Source organism: Centruroides sculpturatus, unplaced genomic scaffold (assembly GCF_000671375.1).
Source record: "Centruroides sculpturatus isolate CEXI.00-Female unplaced genomic scaffold, Cexi_2.0 scaffold69, whole genome shotgun sequence".
In the NCBI taxonomy this organism is placed as follows: Eukaryota; Metazoa; Arthropoda; class Arachnida; order Scorpiones; family Buthidae; genus Centruroides; species Centruroides sculpturatus.
The window spans coordinates 34,199-55,599 of record NW_019384304.1 but is presented as its reverse complement, the minus strand read 5'-3'; the positions used below and the strand labels follow the sequence as shown (position 1 = coordinate 55,599).

The 21,401-nt window shown below is 29.1% G+C and overlaps 1 protein-coding gene across 1 annotated transcript in view; it reads right to left on the bottom strand.

Moving 5' to 3' along the window:
- Positions 1–2,711, bottom strand: part of LOC111618241 (diacylglycerol kinase 1-like) — a 61,591-nt gene extending 58,880 nt beyond the window's left edge. Inside the window, exon 1 of the mRNA XM_023359727.1 lies at positions 906–2,711. The gene's annotated coding sequence lies outside the window, so the exon portion shown is untranslated. The remainder of the gene's footprint in view (positions 1–905) is intronic.
- Positions 2,712–21,401: the final 18,690 nt, after the last annotated feature.

Below are 21,401 nucleotides of genomic sequence, written 5' to 3'. Positions count from 1 at the left end.
AAATTTCAGTTTCTATTTTCAGATGAAATTGATAAATTTCAGTTTCTATTTTCAGATGAAATTGATAAATTTCAGTTTCTATTTTCAGATGAAATTGATAAATTTCAGTTTCTATTTTCAGATGAAATTGAGAAATTTCAGTTTCTATTTTCAGATGAAATTGATAAATTTCACTTTCTATTTTCAGATGAAATCGACAAATTTATGCTTTCAATTTCAGATGAAATTGATAAATTTCAGTTTCCATTTTTAGATGAAATGAACAGATTTTTGTTGTTTCCAATTTTAAAATGAAATTAATAAACTTCAGTTCTTATTGTTGAAAAAAAATTAATTAAAAATTTCAAAATATAGAAAAAATAAAAAGATTTTGAAACAATTAAAGCATAAAAGAATACAACAAATTTTACAATTTACAAGAAACTAAACTTAGAAAAATCGTTATTATTAATTCTTCATTCCACTTTCTATATATAATTTCGATATATAATTAAAAAATAAAATTAATAATAATAAAATTGATTAAGTCTACAAGCGTAATTTAATCTACAAAGATCGAAAATGAACTTTTATATAACTTTAAAAAAAAAAACCAATAAAAATAGGATCGCGTGATACGACACATCATCTACAAAGATGAAATTTCCTTCTATAGATAAACTTCCCGGATATATATATATATATATACACACACAGGTATCGATAACGTAATTACAGGTAAGCCAAATATCGAAATTTATACGCTTTACATAACCTAATACGCGTATAATTTAAGAGAATTTCGACTAAATTCGATAGTGTAAACCCCTCTAACTTTAAGAGTTAAACAGCTAAAGAAAGACGGAGAGTAAAACTATGTTTTATATTAAAAAATTTGAATTAATTTCATATTAAATCGTTCTTACTTGATTTACTTTCGGGGTAGGAAACAGCACAGAATGTAAAAATCGCCTGTCAAACAGACGTGATAAGCGGGTCGGATGCACACTCGTTTCTGTCAGGCAGACGGAAGAACAGACAGACTATTCAGTCTCTCCTCCTTCACTGCGCATGTACGCTTGGTAGATTTTAATCTGAATCGTGTTACTTTAAATCTGTTCTTATCCTAATCCCGGATTACTGCTGTCAACTTTAACTAATTATTAATCTAGTAAGGTCGTTAGCGTAACCTTTCTGTAGATAATCGTTAAGAGTATATATTTTTTTTTTTTGGTATAAGTTATGGGGTTAGTTTCTTATATATATATTTTTTCATTTATAGTAACAAAAGCTGTGTTATATAAGGAGTTAATGAGGAGAATTTTGTGTTTTATTATATGCTAGTGGATTATAGAACCGTATCGTAGGCGTAATTACTCTGTAGCTTCCCAATAATGATGACACTAAGTAAATATTCAGTCGACTAAAAATCTTCCATACGTCATAAAATTGTATTGATTATTCTGTTTTATTCAATAACAACATTACTATTCCTCAATAACAATAGCAATAACGTTTCTGATTCTATATGTAAACAGTACTTTCTACACCCCATTTGATTACTGCAGCGAACGATATATCTGTATCATCCAGCAATATCATTATTAATTATATTAAAATTTCGATAGTATTGTCCATAATTAAGACAAGCTCTCTTTAACAGAAGATAATTCCTTATCGTTAACAACAGCAGAAATGACATGAGAGCTCTTCTGTTACAGTAGCAACAACATATTTCCTACAACAGCACCGTCGTTGTTTAATTATAAAATAGTTTTATGTGATTCTACATCAACAACAATGAATCTAGTATCAACCTAGTATGTTTCACAGCGTACTTAAAGCTTTACAGTAGTAGCATAAACCATTGGCAATAGCACAATTTTCCACGTGATTATCCATTCCTGCAACAACGACAACTTCACTAAAACCACAATTTTATTACTTCAAGTTAAACCTTGCATTTTCTACAGAGGTTTGATCAATTCCAGCAAACATCGAACTACTACAAAGATTGATATTTACCCAAGAGACTCGAACCATTACATCCATCAATATTTCGAAGAGAAAAAAAAATGAATTTCAAAATAAATTTTCCTAACAAAAATATAAAAATATCTCTTCTTTAACATAACAATTCTCCCATACAATACTCTAAACTTCCGTCTATGTGTAATTCATGCAGACAAAGTCTTCCACTTCATCTATCTCGTACGATTTGCATCCTCATCCTTGGATGAGGATGCAAATCATTTTCATTAGCATCAGTAGATTTTTCTATAGCAGAAAGGATAGATTAAACTATGATTCGTTTAATACACTGTCACCATTTCTACCACGCTTCCCTATTTAATCTTCTCTACAACAGTTTACGATTGGAATTCGATATTCGATATTTCTTCCCCCCTTTTTTCTTTGTGAATTCCTCCGAGTCTACAACATTTTATTGCTGACTCATAAGCTGTATCGATCCTTAACTGTTAAATAAAACATATCCTGTTGGAAAGAGTAAAATTTATTTTAAGTAGCCCTATATTTTCTACACAGGTTCAATAGAACAATGTTAAAGGGCATAGTACCTTGCTCTCTATATTAGATCTGGTTACATGTGAGGAAAACCTTTGTTCTTTCTCAACCCCAATCTTCAATTATGAGATTACTTTTCTGCTTATTTTCATCTATATGGGTCACTGTTCTCACTTCCATATCATATTTACCAGCTCGCATATAAATTAACATAATTTATAATAAAATTAATACGTGCGCCAATATAATTTTAACATAAATTAACATAATGAAGCATACGTAATCCTTAAGGTTACTTAAGCTTATATTAACATAAATTGATGTAATGAAACTAATTTTAATTTATTTACATAATTACATAATAAAATTATTATAATTTTAAATTAGTTATTTAAGAAAATTTTTTATAATTTAATTAATTAAACAAAAATTTTTATTATTTTTTCAGTTCATTTATAAAATTAACATTTGAAAAATTTTAATTTTAAGATCCTCTCTTAAGATTTCGATAATGGGAGGGACTTATAATTCAAATTTTCAAAAATTTAAATTATAAGCCCCTCCCATTTCAAATTTTCAAAAATTTAAATTTTAAACTCCTCCCATTTGAAATTTTCAAAATTATAATTTTACGCCTATCTCGTTACAATTAATATAATGGGAGGGGCTTATTATTATAATTTTTAAAAATTTAAATTATAAGCCCCTCCCATTTCAATTTGCAATTGTAATTTTCAAAACTTTTCAAAGTTTTGAAAATTACAATTGCACGCCCATCACGTTACGATTCATATAATAGGAGGGGCTTATTATTATAATTTTCATATATGTTAAAGAGATGCATTGATTAATGTTTTATTAAGTTTAAATAATAATTTTAAATAAAGCTTATTTGTAAAATGATGTATTTTTTGGCATTTTACATCGTTTATAAAATATTAAAATTAGTTATTTTATTTTAAAAAATATATATTTTGAACTTTAAATTTTATTTTAATTAATTTATTTAATATAAAAAAATTAAATTAAATTATACATTAAGGTAATACGGAATTGTTTTAACATAATGTTTTTTATTAAAAGTTAATTTCTAAGCGATTTTTTAGGATGTAAAACGCATAAAAATCTTATTAACTCCTTATTTATTTATAATATTTTATTTTTTTATTTAAAAAACAAACTTCTAAGCACTTTTCTAGGTTATAAAATATATAAAATTCTCAATAATTCCTTATTCTTTTTTGTAGATTTTTTTTATTTAAAAAATAAACTTATATACAAATTTTTTAAGGTTATAAAATGTATAAAATTGCAATTAATTTCTTCTATAACCCAATAAACTTGTATAATATTGAGTAGTGGCATATAATTATAATTATCATGCAACCATATTAATGAGATGCTTAACAGGATAATAACATTAAAGAGATCTGAAAAGAATTCAAGCGTGTAATAAACTTATAAACAACGTAACTTTTTGGACTTTTTGGAACCATTTGCAGGACATTTAAGCAAATAATTTTAGTGGAAAGAAGAGAAAGTGGAAGAGGAGAACCTTAGAAAAAAAGAAAATTTAATTTAAAATTCTGTTTTGTTGTGATTAAAAACCGCATAAAAGTAATAATATCAAGCTGCAAATGTTTAGTAATTTGCCTCAAGGAATTCACTTTAAATGAAGTTTAAATTTAATTTAGAAAATTATAGTTAAAGTTTTATTTTCTACGAACTTTATCGGAATGTCCTCTCATCAATAACATCTGCTACACTTTAGTATATATAATTTTTATTTTTATTTTTTAATTTTTCTAATTCTAAATTAAAACTTTTCGAGAGAAATTTGTCGAATTTAGGAAGGTATCAGTTGAAAGGAATATTGATTACCTTTAATAGAAGTTTATCCGCTATTTATTCCTTCATGAAACTTTAATTCTTCTTCTTCTTTCTTTTGTAGTTTCCTCATTGCTGAGGGTTTCCTTAAGTGGAAATGTTCTTCAACTTCCTTCCTATAGTGTTTTCTATCCTTTGTAGTAATTTTCTTTCAAGTTCCTCAACGTTTTCTCAATTGGAAATACTCTTCAGTTTCTTCTCCCCTGTCATCTATTCGTAGCATATTTATATTTGCTAATAATTTTGCTAAATATCTTAGAATTAAAGCTTTCCGAGAGAAATTTGTCTAATTTAGGAGTACCAATTGAAAGGAATATCGATTAACCATAATGTCCCGTAACTTTCCTCCGTTGTATCTTCATCTCTGTAGAAGTTCTTCAATGCTAAGAGTTTTCTCAATTGGAAATGCTCTTCAGCTTTCCTCTCGTCTATTTTCTATCCGCGGCACGTTCATCTTTGCTAATAATTTTGCTAAATTTCTTAGAATTAAAGCTTCCCCAGAGAATTTTGTCTAATTTAGGAGTACCAATTGAAAGGAATATTGATTACCCATAACAGAAATGCTATTTGTTTCTGCACGAAACTTTAATTCTTCTTCTTTGTTTAAGAGTTTCCTCAAATCCTCAAGATTGAAGAAACTCCTTCATTTTCAATTGAGGAAATTCCTGAAAATATTCATTATTTCCTCCTTCCTCTACTTTTGTCCGTAAACTCTTCACCTTTGCTAGTCATTTTGTTTAATATCATAAGATTAAAAGTTTAAAAATAAAAAATAAAAAAAATTCAGGATGTTTGCTATCAATTTTATTAAATAATAAACAATTTTGTCGAATATAACATCAAATATTTGATAATTCATCCATCCAATAAAGCGAACAAGAAGAAAAATTTGTTCTCATCTTCCACATTTCTCGAAAAGAAGAGTGGCGCGTGATATTATAGAAAAAAATTAATAATAATTAAATTTTAAAATAAATTAAGAACTTTTAAAGACATTTAATTGTTTGCAAGTAAATCATACGAGAACGCATGCAGTCGCGTAATAAACTCGACTTCATAAAAATATCCACAAAAATGGCGCAGATAAGAGGACTTAAATGATAAATAAGCGGCATTAGAGTTAAATTTATAACGTCATTATTCATGTATATGATCACAACGATTAAGATTTGAAAGTACTCACGCTTGACAAAGCGATAAAATCACAAGTAATTCGTACGAGGGTGATGTTTACTGACGTCACAAGAGAAAAACAGTAAATATATATATAAAACGGCGAATAGAACGACTTAACTGTCATTGGTGCAAGCCGTGCTGTCTACTTAACTGCACGAACCAAACATCCGGCCATCTGTTCTCTGATCAAACTATTTTTAGAATGGACAGGGATGTTGTTGTCATGGTTACACCAGAGACGATTGAGGAATTGCGGCGCCTCTTCTCCAACTCTACTCGAGCGAACCTGTTGCTTCTATTGAATGTTAAAGGTTGTTTATTGTTGCCTATTTCTTTATACAGATTAACTCGGAAGCATGTTTTCCCCCTCGCCCCTCCTAAACACTCGTTAATGTTCATCTTTACTTGATCGTGAACACATTTAACTCACAATAATTTACATTTTTATGCAAAAAAAAAGGATCATTATTTCGCTTAACCGTCCACAGATGTCGTTTTAAATTACGCAGCATCCCATTCAAATGTGGTTGTAATATTTATTAAAATTTAAATAATTTTAAACAATTTAAACGTTTATTTTAATTTAAAAAAATGGTAAAAATATTTAAAAAATTAAGCCATCAATTTTTTAAATACTTAAATCAAATCAAATCCAAAGATGCGGAGTGATGAAGATTCGGATGCTGCAGCATCTTCAGCATCACTTTATGTTTATAAAGTATTAAAAATATGAATAAAATTCTTTTATTTTTCATTATTATTATTATTATTATCATTATTATTTTTATTTTATTAAAAATAAAAATCTAGAAAATAAAAAGTACAAACCGAAGAATTTCTTGTTTGGCATCATCATAAAATGACGTTTATTCTGTTGTCAGTAGAGACGAAACCACATGCTCAGATAAGATAGGAACTTTTATGGAAGCCTTATCGCCTTACACTTCCATTGAAACTATTTTATATTACACATAAAGTGGTCAAAATTCTCTTCAAACTAATTCACATAATGCTGTATCTCTAACTGTTTTGCCTTTTTCGTTTGATTTGAAATATCTCCCTCCATAAAATATATTACAGTATATATATATAACTTATATATATATCCTGATATAAAATAAAAACTAGAGATTTTTATAGATAAAAATTTTATAAAGGAAAGGAGAGGATTATTATCTATAAATTTACATACAAAGAGACTGGGTTGATGTTTATAACTTTACTTTTTTATATAATTAAATATAATAAAAATGAAATATTCTATTTTTTATATCTTTGCTGAAGATATACGCTATAAATTTTGAAAGATAAAATTAATTTAAATTAAAATTTTAAAAAGCTATTAACTTAAATATGCCGCCTTATATACGGTTTTATATACTTTATGTTTCGCAGGATAATTTTACACTAATTATGATACTATTTATTAATTATAATTAATTAGAATTTTATTATCATTACTGAAACCATTAACTGCATACGTTTTTAAAAATAAAGTGTTTTAAAGCTCTACCATTAAAGATATGAACTTAAATAAGCCGCCTAATTTAAGAAAATATGATAATCAAACTATTAACAGCAGTTTTAAATAACAATAAGATCTCATATTTTGCATAAAAACAATTATTTAATAATTGTATTAATTAATTATACTGAATAACTATATTAAAATATGATAAAATATGCAATTAAATTATTAAAATTGATTAGAAACGAACTTAAATTTGCCGCCATCAATCTACGCATTCAGCATAAAGTATCTAATTTTATACACCAGAATATGTTTAATAATGAAGTTTAAATCCTTAATTTGTTCAAGATTATTCTCAAGAACTCGAAGAATATAATTATTATTTAATTTTTATTGCTGTAATAGCACAAAATAAAAGAGAGGCAGGCAGACAAACATACGTATTTCTGTAATAAGTGGTTTATTATTAACTGCATATATAGATTTTTATATGGCATCTTTATTAATATTACTCTTTAGAAATCTATAAAAGTTTCCTGTTTATCTTCCTACATCATGATACATCATCCCACTTATCTCTGCATCCTTAGCAAGATTCAGTATTGTTAATTGTTAAATATTTTATATATTGTGTGCTAAAGAGTTACAAATTCTAGTCAATCCACGTGTTTACGAGTTGGAAACAACTTATAACCAGATGGAATTCAGACAATAAAGATGTACTACACTCGACACTTTTAAACATAATTCATTCTTACTCGTAAAGGGGATTATCAGATATAATTAATTATCCCCTTTATAAACTCTCACGTCATCGATTTAGCTACCACGAGCTGTTATCTATCGAACAGAATGATGATAAATTTTAAAATATCATCCAGAAAATATTCATTCCAGCCGTGCTATTGATGTTATCCTCCTCCTTTAAGAGGGAATTATTAACAATCATTAATCATTCGAGTAATGTAGAATTCGATCCCAATTAGCTGATGATTATCTTTCACGATGAGATGATCTAATTATTGATTATCAAAGCGATTATCATCAATAAAAAAAGATATGTATAAGTTGGGATGAAGTTACTCCAGCAAACAATCGCGATTCTTATCGAAATGATCGATTATTTTGATCATTTTTGCAATGTGGTGATCGATCACGAATGCCAGGTAAATTGCGAAATTATCCACGTACTTGAGATTTATTTTTGGCATGTGATATGAAAATTAACTTTATAATGAGTAAAGTTGTTTACCGATTGTACGATCGGTGAAATTTTCCGAAATTATGCTATAAATTTAGAAACCAAACGGATATATATCGTCATGATCAGTAAACATAATAATAACATAAAGTAAACCTTTAAAGGAATCGTTAATCCCATAAAAAAAAAAAGCAAATATTGACGGTTCTCTGCTAAATATGAAATTTAAACTGTTTGAAAAATTCAAATCGAATTTAATTACAACGATTGGTTAAGTTATATATAACTCCTCCCTACATTAACTTCTTCAGCCAATCAGGCGATGGTTCATCCAATCAATCATTGTTTAAACTTTTGAAAATTTATATCTTCCATATAAAGCAGAAGACGACTTATTTTAAGCGATTTCTTTTTAATATTTAGTTATGTTTCTTTAATTTTTAAATTAATCATTAATTTAAACTTTGTAATTAATAAAAATTTAGAAACTAAATTTATGATTGGAATGTAGTTGACTGAGCAGATTAATAAAATCGATCCCGATCGCGTGGATAATTTACAGACTTATTGATCTAGAAAGGTGTTTCTCTTTATATTCTAAAGTGACTTCTTTCGTCTAAAAATACTTCTTTGTAAACGCCATTTCTAGTTACCTGGCGGACAGTAAATTTCCGGAATTATAAATTATAAAGAGGGCGTTTAATTCGTAAAACAAAATTGCGCGCTAGAAGAGTACTTCCGGTGATGAAATGTCGTTGCGAGAACTATTTCCTGTCTATGGTTAGAATAGAGAACGTCACGTGTTAAGTTCACTCAAGGACGTCACGGTGATTACTTTTGTAAACCTTTTAAGCTGCGTCAATAATACGAGAAACACAACCATAAAAATAATAATAGAAAAAGTAATTTGGTGTTTAAATGGGGTGTTAATTATATATTTCTTTATTCGCCAGATGTTTCCTTAGAATAATAATAATGGCGAATTATTTGTGGAGTGTCGCGTAGAGGCCATTGCGACATCAAAAATAAATTTAATACGTGTTTATTCTATTTAGAATGCAAATTTCTGCGTTTTTTTTAACATGAATTTTAATGTGTTTTGATAAATTATCGCTAGATAACCGCGTACTGTAAGCGACGCGATACTTAGCGATTGTGACGGGATGAGCCGAGTGTTTACAGATTGCGTTGTGAGAATATAATGAAGTAACTTTCCGTCTCTCGAGAGTAACGTAATAATTCCATTTGCGTTTAACATAAACAATTCTATTAACGTTATCGATTAATTTATTCGCATTTCAGCGCGACGCGACGCGACAGTTAATCGTTACGGGGGAGGAAATAACTAAACGCGACGCGTCGTGCGATCTCTTAAGTGCGACGTTACGTAGTATTAAGTGTTTAAATGTGACGGATATGCGCATAATATTGTTTTCTATACAGCTTAGCAGCAGAATTTAAAGGAAATTGAATGTAACGTCGCGTTACGCCACGAAATCATTACACCGTGACATGTTTACATATTAATAACATAATCAAGTATCAATTTACATAATATTCTAACACGTCACACGTCAATTTTATTTTTTTTTGTTTTGGCATCTTGTTTCAAATCTCCATATTTGATCCATTAATTACCATTAAGTAGAGGAACTGGAACGGGGTCATAACCCTCCCTAACATTAATGATGCTGTTAGTTTATTAATCAAAATAAACATACAAGAACCCGAATATTTTGGTTTTGAACACAATTCTGTATTCAAGCATTCGGTTAAACACTTAAAACAAACACTAATTAACGTTAAAAGCTCGATTAATTGCATACAAATGGCGCTGTCGTAAGATTCAAAATGGAGGACGTATAAACAATTTAAATAAAATTAAGTGAAGAAAAATAAGGAAGAGTTACGTTATCTGACGATAAGGGACATTTATCAAGTTGACAGCATTTATTGTGAGTAAATTATGTTATTGTGAATCAGCAGAGATTGCTGTTTGATCGATGGCCTCTGTCACGTGTTTTGACACAATTGTGTACGAAAGAACGAATGAATCACGTGTAAACTGTAGGAAAATAGATTCATTTTTATCAATCCCACACTACTACTACTACTATCCCAAATTTAAACACAGGAAATTGATATCAGGTGTTACGAAACTGTCTCCTTTAACAAGACTGTATTGTGAAAGCGCGCGATGGCACAGTATGGTAACACGTGGAATGCAAACAAGCATTTTCCCCGTTTGGCCCATAAAAAATAATTAATTTTCCATACTTACTCGAAGCATCTTGTTTTACTTCTGGGATCTATCACATTGACTCAAACTGTCATGGCGCTCGAGCCGATGGAATTATTAAAATTTTAACACAGTATAACACCGGATAACGTTTCTAATCATCAGTTTTGTAACATGGGATGACGTAATTACCGGAATTAATTACGCTGGCGCATAAATTTTGCCCATATGCCGGCGCGTATCTGATTTATTAATTAGCCTCCAACTGTCATGGCGCCCGAGTAGGGGGGGAGGGATTATCTTTAAAATTAATTAAATTTCCCGGCGGAGGGGGTGTGAGAAAAAGGTAAAAATAATCCCGGTATCGGGCGTCGAATCAGTTATAACGATAATCATGCGATTAATCGATGTTTAACGGGCTGAAAAAACTCAATTAGTCAGATGAAAGTGTGTTATCGATTATCGAGGTATTAAGAATAGAGGGATTAAGTGTAAGTAGGTATTTTCAAGTGGATGACGTAGAAGCTGTGACCTCGACACGTGCCTTCAGATAAAAAAAAGCAGTAAAAAAAGGGAAACGTGACTTTTTTCAACTGTTTTCGCAGCCGAAACCCATGATATTACACAATACGTAACCTGACTGAAACACAATAGGATACCTGCCTATAGTGTATTAAGGATGTGACAAACAACGGCGAGTAGCCATTGGTCTAAACCGTTTGTCAGAGTTCACTGACCCGTTTTCCTTTGGTCAAAACAGATGAAATAGCTTCAGTACACAACTATGACGTCTTCTTATAAAGGAGGGGGCGAGAAGGGATAGACTATTGTTTGAAATATATCAGCTGATTGCTGACGCCAATCATTTCCTGTTGTGATGGATGGTGGCCAGAGTCCAGTTTTGAGCCTAAGTAATAACAAAAGGGACAAAGGAAAATGATGGAGATTTGTTGTGTTGTTGTTGTTTTGTTGTAATCATTTATTGGGATATTAAAATTAAATTGGCTGAGTTAAAGATAACGATAATAAAAGGGGGTGGGTTGTATTAAGATTTTCTTTGTTATTTCCTGTTTAATAAAAGTGGAGGATTTAGTTGAACCTGTTTACTATTTTGTCTTAAGTAAAATAATTGAATTCTCAAATTTTTATCATTTATCAGAATTAGTGTAGGGTGGAGTTAGCTTTGCATAAAGGAAATGAACCTGTTTATTCACAGAAAAAATATATATTATATACGAGAATGCAATCCTGCAGATAAAATTAAATAAATTTAGAAAAATATTATATAAATTTTAACATTTTGAAGCACTGGGACTTATAAAAGTTTACAAAACTCTACATGGTGCTAATAAATAAATAAAACAAACTATATTTTAGATTTTTGATCAAATAATTGACCATCCTCTGCTTCCAACAACTCATTTAATTAACTTCTAAAGATAGGTCCAAGTGCTTTAAATATTTAATTTTTAGTTCAAAACTCCATTAAAACGGTTGAAATCTTGGAATTATGATGCTAGTTCTTAAATATATAAAGTATATTCATGTATAAAATCAACTGTACAGCAATATCTTATAACTTTAAACATTGCAGTTATACCATAGTGTGAGATTATTTATGGGCTATTTCAAGGTTAAAATTTACTTAATGTTTTTAATACTGTATTTTGTAAGATTTATTCTTGAAATATTCATAAATAATTCAGATACTTAATTTAATATATTATACCAATTAAAATAATTATTGAAAATGTACGTAATGCAATATATGTTGTTTATTAGCGAGCAAAATTAGATGTTTTCAGTTTTAAATTTGAATTTATCCAAGTTTGAACTCTTAGATTGTTAAGTCTTCATTAGTACAGGGCTCACCAGTGGCTGAGTGAACACTAGTATGTGGTCATGGGTTTACATCTAACCAACGGGCTGATCGTGTGGAGTTTTCTAGGTTTTTTTCTTATATCTAATACCTAAACAGGGGCCAATTCACCGTAGAAAGTCTTCTTGGAAGGAAATTACCCATGTGTTGTGTGGCAGTATACCATCAAACTCTTCAATTAGTATGCATTTGATGCTCTTAGTTAATAAAATATATAAAAAAAATTAATGAATTACATACAAATATGTGATATAAATTTAACTGTAAACATTGTTCATGAGTTCAACATTTTAAATTTATTGAACTTTGTGAATTCTTAATCATGATTAACATCAAAATAAAAAAAAATTACACAAATTGAGACGTAAACTTTACAATAATATAAATTAAAAATAATATCCATAGACATTATTTTTTCAGTTTCGCATAAGACATTGATACAATGCCCATAAAGCATTTACATATATATTACATACAATTTTATCATAAAAATAATACATTTTTAAAGAAAAATTGTTTAGAAATTTTAATATAATTTTTATATCATCATCTTCATGATAATAATACTTTATATTAGAATATAATCTAGGATTTTATTCAGTCACGCAATAAAAAAATATATATATCATACTTTTATATTTTTTGTATATGAATAATATATGCATTAAACAATATAATTTTCTATTTTTCTTTTCAATTTTTCTCCAATTTGTTAATTATTTTTAAGTTAAAAATACTATAATAAACAAACTATAATCTAAAATCATTTATTTTAATATTAAATTTTACCTAAAATGTTATCATCCTTCTGAGAATTTGTTTCTATTTTACTAGAATCTGGAACGTGCCTTAAAATTATAATGTTGTAGGGTTTTCTATTTAGTTTATCATCATCATTGTTATTTACAGATTCGCTGGTTTCTTCCAGAATTTTATATTCTGCGGATGATTGGGAGAACGTCCTCTCTTGTACAGGCTTGTCTATTATTTCTTTCCTAATCGATATATTGTTTTTAGAGGAAGGAATAACTCGGCAAGTTGTCTTATTGCATTCTACTAAATGTTTTGCTAAAAGTTAAGATAGAAAGAAAAATTAAACTCATTTTCTGTCAGTGTTTTCTAGAGTAAGATTTTGTCATAAATTAAATAAATAAAATCAACTCTAGTGCATATTGCAAGTAGTTTAAATATAATCTAAACAGAATAAATCTGGTGTAAGGTTACTTTTTATGCACGGCTGAACTGTTCGAACATAAAAAAAATAATGTAAATGTTATCAACCTCTGTTATGTAAACCTCAATTTATGTAATGTTTCCATTAGTTTCATCATTTGAATAATGTAACACAGTAAAAATATGTACAGTACATATATTTTTAAACTCTTTCTGCTCTGCAACACTGAGAGGATCCATTTTTCTGCATGTTCACCATGATATTTGCCAGGCTCACAATGATTAGATGGTGATGGCTAGGATTTTAAGTACAGGAATCAAACACAAAAATTTCCGAGGATCCAATTCAATTGTAAAATTGAATCCTCCAGAGTGGAAGATCATTTTGGCTACTGTTCACAATGCAAAAATATTAATTTTCATATTTTACAGATGAGTTTATTCAAACTAATCAATAATGTTATATAATTAGGTTGGTATGTGTCGTGTATAATTAAAGATAAATTAAGAACTCTTCATCTATGTTAGTTATGCTTTATTATGTGTTACATAGATATAACTTAAGCATAAGGAGACAGAAGAAAAGATTGGCACTAAATTAAGGAATGCTCAAAAAGATTAAATTTTTTGATTAATTGATTTAAAGACTTAACTTTGAATATATTTTAATAATTTTAATTTTGAATCAATACTACTATTGAAAATTTAAGAAAAATTAAAACAGAAATGATATAAATAATAACCGTTATTTATATCATTTCTGTTTTAATTTTTAAAGCATATTATAATCAATCCAAGCTTTGAAATATATATAATGCAGCACTCAATTATATTCTGGGTGTAAATTATATTTTCATTTTTGCTTAATTTAAATGTTAGCATTATTGACAAATTTTTATCATTTATCACATCTTTCTAAGACTTTAAATAAAAGGTGATCAAAAATTAATAAAACAGTGGCATAGAGACTGTCCATTAATTAAGAATGCAATTTCTGAGTAACTTTTTGATTCCCCCTCTTGCTTTTAACGAATTAAAAAAGTGAAGAATTATTTATTTCTTAATTAAGACAATTAATTTTTGTGTATGATATACTTTTGGCAAACTCTCTCCCCTTTAATTATATGTACAGTAATTCATAGACCCTCTGACATTGAAGAAATGGCTTAAAAAATTACTTCAAATATTTTCTAAAAGTTTATTCAAGTAAATAGTAAGTAGGCTTATAAGAACTAATTTGTATACCACTAATACTAGTATTAATAAAGAAGGTCCACATAAACAATGCCTTGATCCCTTCTACATCGCTTACAATGATATAGTTTTTGTGACCCTCTCCCATAAACTGTACACATAATTAATGGAAGGACTCAAAGAAATAAGTTCTTTAACCTTATAACAATCAAATATTCTAGAGCAAGGATGTCCAACCTTTTTGTTTCTCTGGGCCACATTGGATGATGTCATGGAATTTTGGGCCACAAGTATATTATATATACTTGTGACCCAATCCTTAAATATACAAGTATATTTAAGGATTAACATGTCTAGATTATAGTGCGCACCGAAATTTTGGCAAAATGCTGAATAATGTAAATTTTTGTAGGACATCATGGAGAATTTCATAATTCGGACTGTCAATTTCCAAGCAGAATTGGAAAAAATACATTTGATGGTTTAGTAATCACGAGAGAGAATATTAATAAGTATTAAATCTTTATCATGAAAAAGGATATTTTAAAAAATTATTTCTACAGACACTCTCAATTTTTACTTAGAGATAAATTCATTTATTATAATAGAGACAAACAAAAATTTATTTGAAAAACACAAATATTTGTTTTATTTGGGACTCTAATTAATAAAAAAAATGACAAAACACCATTTTAAAGTGCATTTTTATTCGACTAAGATATTTATAAATAATATGTAGCCCAAAAAGTAGCCAATGCGCCAAATGATATTTTTTACGCCAAACTTAAAAAAAGAGTAGCCAACTTTGGCACAAAGTAGCCAAATCACGCAACGCTGGAAGAAATACTAAATAAAGCTGGAGTTGNATATTAAAATATGATAAAATATGCAATTAAATTATTAAAATTGATTAGAAACGAACTTAAATTTGCCGCCATCAATCTACGCATTCAGCATAAAGTATCTAATTTTATACACCAGAATATGTTTAATAATGAAGTTTAAATCCTTAATTTGTTCAAGATTATTCTCAAGAACTCGAAGAATATAATTATTATTTAATTTTTATTGCTGTAATAGCACAAAATAAAAGAGAGGCAGGCAGACAAACATACGTATTTCTGTAATAAGTGGTTTATTATTAACTGCATATATAGATTTTTATATGGCATCTTTATTAATATTACTCTTTAGAAATCTATAAAAGTTTCCTGTTTATCTTCCTACATCATGATACATCATCCCACTTATCTCTGCATCCTTAGCAAGATTCAGTATTGTTAATTGTTAAATATTTTATATATTGTGTGCTAAAGAGTTACAAATTCTAGTCAATCCACGTGTTTACGAGTTGGAAACAACTTATAACCAGATGGAATTCAGACAATAAAGATGTACTACACTCGACACTTTTAAACATAATTCATTCTTACTCGTAAAGGGGATTATCAGATATAATTAATTATCCCCTTTATAAACTCTCACGTCATCGATTTAGCTACCACGAGCTGTTATCTATCGAACAGAATGATGATAAATTTTAAAATATCATCCAGAAAATATTCATTCCAGCCGTGCTATTGATGTTATCCTCCTCCTTTAAGAGGGAATTATTAACAATCATTAATCATTCGAGTAATGTAGAATTCGATCCCAATTAGCTGATGATTATCTTTCACGATGAGATGATCTAATTATTGATTATCAAAGCGATTATCATCAATAAAAAAAGATATGTATAAGTTGGGATGAAGTTACTCCAGCAAACAATCGCGATTCTTATCGAAATGATCGATTATTTTGATCATTTTTGCAATGTGGTGATCGATCACGAATGCCAGGTAAATTGCGAAATTATCCACGTACTTGAGATTTATTTTTGGCATGTGATATGAAAATTAACTTTATAATGAGTAAAGTTGTTTACCGATTGTACGATCGGTGAAATTTTCCGAAATTATGCTATAAATTTAGAAACCAAACGGATATATATCGTCATGATCAGTAAACATAATAATAACATAAAGTAAACCTTTAAAGGAATCGTTAATCCCATAAAAAAAAAAAGCAAATATTGACGGTTCTCTGCTAAATATGAAATTTAAACTGTTTGAAAAATTCAAATCGAATTTAATTACAACGATTGGTTAAGTTATATATAACTCCTCCCTACATTAACTTCTTCAGCCAATCAGGCGATGGTTCATCCAATCAATCATTGTTTAAACTTTTGAAAATTTATATCTTCCATATAAAGCAGAAGACGACTTATTTTAAGCGATTTCTTTTTAATATTTAGTTATGTTTCTTTAATTTTTAAATTAATCATTAATTTAAACTTTGTAATTAATAAAAATTTAGAAACTAAATTTATGATTGGAATGTAGTTGACTGAGCAGATTAATAAAATCGATCCCGATCGCGTGGATAATTTACAGACTTATTGATCTAGAAAGGTGTTTCTCTTTATATTCTAAAGTGACTTCTTTCGTCTAAAAATACTTCTTTGTAAACGCCATTTCTAGTTACCTGGCGGACAGTAAATTTCCGGAATTATAAATTATAAAGAGGGCGTTTAATTCGTAAAACAAAATTGCGCGCTAGAAGAGTACTTCCGGTGATGAAATGTCGTTGCGAGAACTATTTCCTGTCTATGGTTAGAATAGAGAACGTCACGTGTTAAGTTCACTCAAGGACGTCACGGTGATTACTTTTGTAAACCTTTTAAGCTGCGTCAATAATACGAGAAACACAACCATAAAAATAATAATAGAAAAAGTAATTTGGTGTTTAAATGGGGTGTTAATTATATATTTCTTTATTCGCCAGATGTTTCCTTAGAATAATAATAATGGCGAATTATTTGTGGAGTGTCGCGTAGAGGCCATTGCGACATCAAAAATAAATTTAATACGTGTTTATTCTATTTAGAATGCAAATTTCTGCGTTTTTTTTAACATGAATTTTAATGTGTTTTGATAAATTATCGCTAGATAACCGCGTACTGTAAGCGACGCGATACTTAGCGATTGTGACGGGATGAGCCGAGTGTTTACAGATTGCGTTGTGAGAATATAATGAAGTAACTTTCCGTCTCTCGAGAGTAACGTAATAATTCCATTTGCGTTTAACATAAACAATTCTATTAACGTTATCGATTAATTTATTCGCATTTCAGCGCGACGCGACGCGACAGTTAATCGTTACGGGGGAGGAAATAACTAAACGCGACGCGTCGTGCGATCTCTTAAGTGCGACGTTACGTAGTATTAAGTGTTTAAATGTGACGGATATGCGCATAATATTGTTTTCTATACAGCTTAGCAGCAGAATTTAAAGGAAATTGAATGTAACGTCGCGTTACGCCACGAAATCATTACACCGTGACATGTTTACATATTAATAACATAATCAAGTATCAATTTACATAATATTCTAACACGTCACACGTCAATTTTATTTTTTTTTGTTTTGGCATCTTGTTTCAAATCTCCATATTTGATCCATTAATTACCATTAAGTAGAGGAACTGGAACGGGGTCATAACCCTCCCTAACATTAATGATGCTGTTAGTTTATTAATCAAAATAAACATACAAGAACCCGAATATTTTGGTTTTGAACACAATTCTGTATTCAAGCATTCGGTTAAACACTTAAAACAAACACTAATTAACGTTAAAAGCTCGATTAATTGCATACAAATGGCGCTGTCGTAAGATTCAAAATGGAGGACGTATAAACAATTTAAATAAAATTAAGTGAAGAAAAATAAGGAAGAGTTACGTTATCTGACGATAAGGGACATTTATCAAGTTGACAGCATTTATTGTGAGTAAATTATGTTATTGTGAATCAGCAGAGATTGCTGTTTGATCGATGGCCTCTGTCACGTGTTTTGACACAATTGTGTACGAAAGAACGAATGAATCACGTGTAAACTGTAGGAAAATAGATTCATTTTTATCAATCCCACACTACTACTACTACTATCCCAAATTTAAACACAGGAAATTGATATCAGGTGTTACGAAACTGTCTCCTTTAACAAGACTGTATTGTGAAAGCGCGCGATGGCACAGTATGGTAACACGTGGAATGCAAACAAGCATTTTCCCCGTTTGGCCCATAAAAAATAATTAATTTTCCATACTTACTCGAAGCATCTTGTTTTACTTCTGGGATCTATCACATTGACTCAAACTGTCATGGCGCTCGAGCCGATGGAATTATTAAAATTTTAACACAGTATAACACCGGATAACGTTTCTAATCATCAGTTTTGTAACATGGGATGACGTAATTACCGGAATTAATTACGCTGGCGCATAAATTTTGCCCATATGCCGGCGCGTATCTGATTTATTAATTAGCCTCCAACTGTCATGGCGCCCGAGTAGGGGGGGAGGGATTATCTTTAAAATTAATTAAATTTCCCGGCGGAGGGGGTGTGAGAAAAAGGTAAAAATAATCCCGGTATCGGGCGTCGAATCAGTTATAACGATAATCATGCGATTAATCGATGTTTAACGGGCTGAAAAAACTCAATTAGTCAGATGAAAGTGTGTTATCGATTATCGAGGTATTAAGAATAGAGGGATTAAGTGTAAGTAGGTATTTTCAAGTGGATGACGTAGAAGCTGTGACCTCGACACGTGCCTTCAGATAAAAAAAAGCAGTAAAAAAAGGGAAACGTGACTTTTTTCAACTGTTTTCGCAGCCGAAACCCATGATATTACACAATACGTAACCTGACTGAAACACAATAGGATACCTGCCTATAGTGTATTAAGGATGTGACAAACAACGGCGAGTAGCCATTGGTCTAAACCGTTTGTCAGAGTTCACTGACCCGTTTTCCTTTGGTCAAAACAGATGAAATAGCTTCAGTACACAACTATGACGTCTTCTTATAAAGGAGGGGGCGAGAAGGGATAGACTATTGTTTGAAATATATCAGCTGATTGCTGACGCCAATCATTTCCTGTTGTGATGGATGGTGGCCAGAGTCCAGTTTTGAGCCTAAGTAATAACAAAAGGGACAAAGGAAAATGATGGAGATTTGTTGTGTTGTTGTTGTTTTGTTGTAATCATTTATTGGGATATTAAAATTAAATTGGCTGAGTTAAAGATAACGATAATAAAAGGGGGTGGGTTGTATTAAGATTTTCTTTGTTATTTCCTGTTTAATAAAAGTGGAGGATTTAGTTGAACCTGTTTACTATTTTGTCTTAAGTAAAATAATTGAATTCTCAAATTTTTATCATTTATCAGAATTAGTGTAGGGTGGAGTTAGCTTTGCATAAAGGAAATGAACCTGTTTATTCACAGAAAAAATATATATTATATACGAGAATGCAATCCTGCAGATAAAATTAAATAAATTTAGAAAAATATTATATAAATTTTAACATTTTGAAGCACTGGGACTTATAAAAGTTTACAAAACTCTACATGGTGCTAATAAATAAATAAAACAAACTATATTTTAGATTTTTGATCAAATAATTGACCATCCTCTGCTTCCAACAACTCATTTAATTAACTTCTAAAGATAGGTCCAAGTGCTTTAAATATTTAATTTTTAGTTCAAAACTCCATTAAAACGGTTGAAATCTTGGAATTATGATGCTAGTTCTTAAATATATAAAGTATATTCATGTATAAAATCAACTGTACAGCAATATCTTATAACTTTAAACATTGCAGCTATACCATAGTGTGAGATTATTTATGGGCTATTTCAAGGTTAAAATTTACTTAATGTTTTTAATACTGTATTTTGTAAGATTTATTCTTGAAATATTCATAAATAATTCAGATACTTAATTTAATATATTATACCAATTAAAATAATTATTGAAAATGTACGTAATGCAATATATGTTGTTTATTAGCGAGCAAAATTAGATGTTTTCAGTTTTAAATTTGAATTTATCCAAGTTTGAACTCTTAGATTGTTAAGTCTTCATTAGTACAGGGCTCACCAGTGGCTGAGTGAACACTAGTATGTGGTCATGGGTTTACATCTAACCAACGGGCTGATCGTGTGGAGTTTTCTAGGTTTTTTTCTTATATCTAATACCTAAACAGGGGCCAATTCACCGTAGAAAGTCTTCTTGGAAGGAAATTACCCATGTGTTGTGTGGCAGTATACCATCAAACTCTTCAATTAGTATGCATTTGATGCTCTTAGTTAATAAAATATATAAAAAAAATTAATGAATTACATACAAATATGTGATATAAATTTAACTGTAAACATTGTTCATGAGTTCAACATTTTAAATTTATTGAACTTTGTGAATTCTTAATCATGATTAACATCAAAATAAAAAAAAATTACACAAATTGAGACGTAAACTTTACAATAATATAAATTAAAAATAATATCCATAGACATTATTTTTTCAGTTTCGCATAAGACATTGATACAATGCCCATAAAGCATTTACATATATATTACATACAATTTTATCATAAAAATAATACATTTTTAAAGAAAAATTGTTTAGAAATTTTAATATAATTTTTATATCATCATCTTCATGATAATAATACTTTATATTAGAATATAATCTAGGATTTTATTCAGTCACGCAATAAAAAAATATATATATCATACTTTTATATTTTTTGTATATGAATAATATATGCATTAAACAATATAATTTTC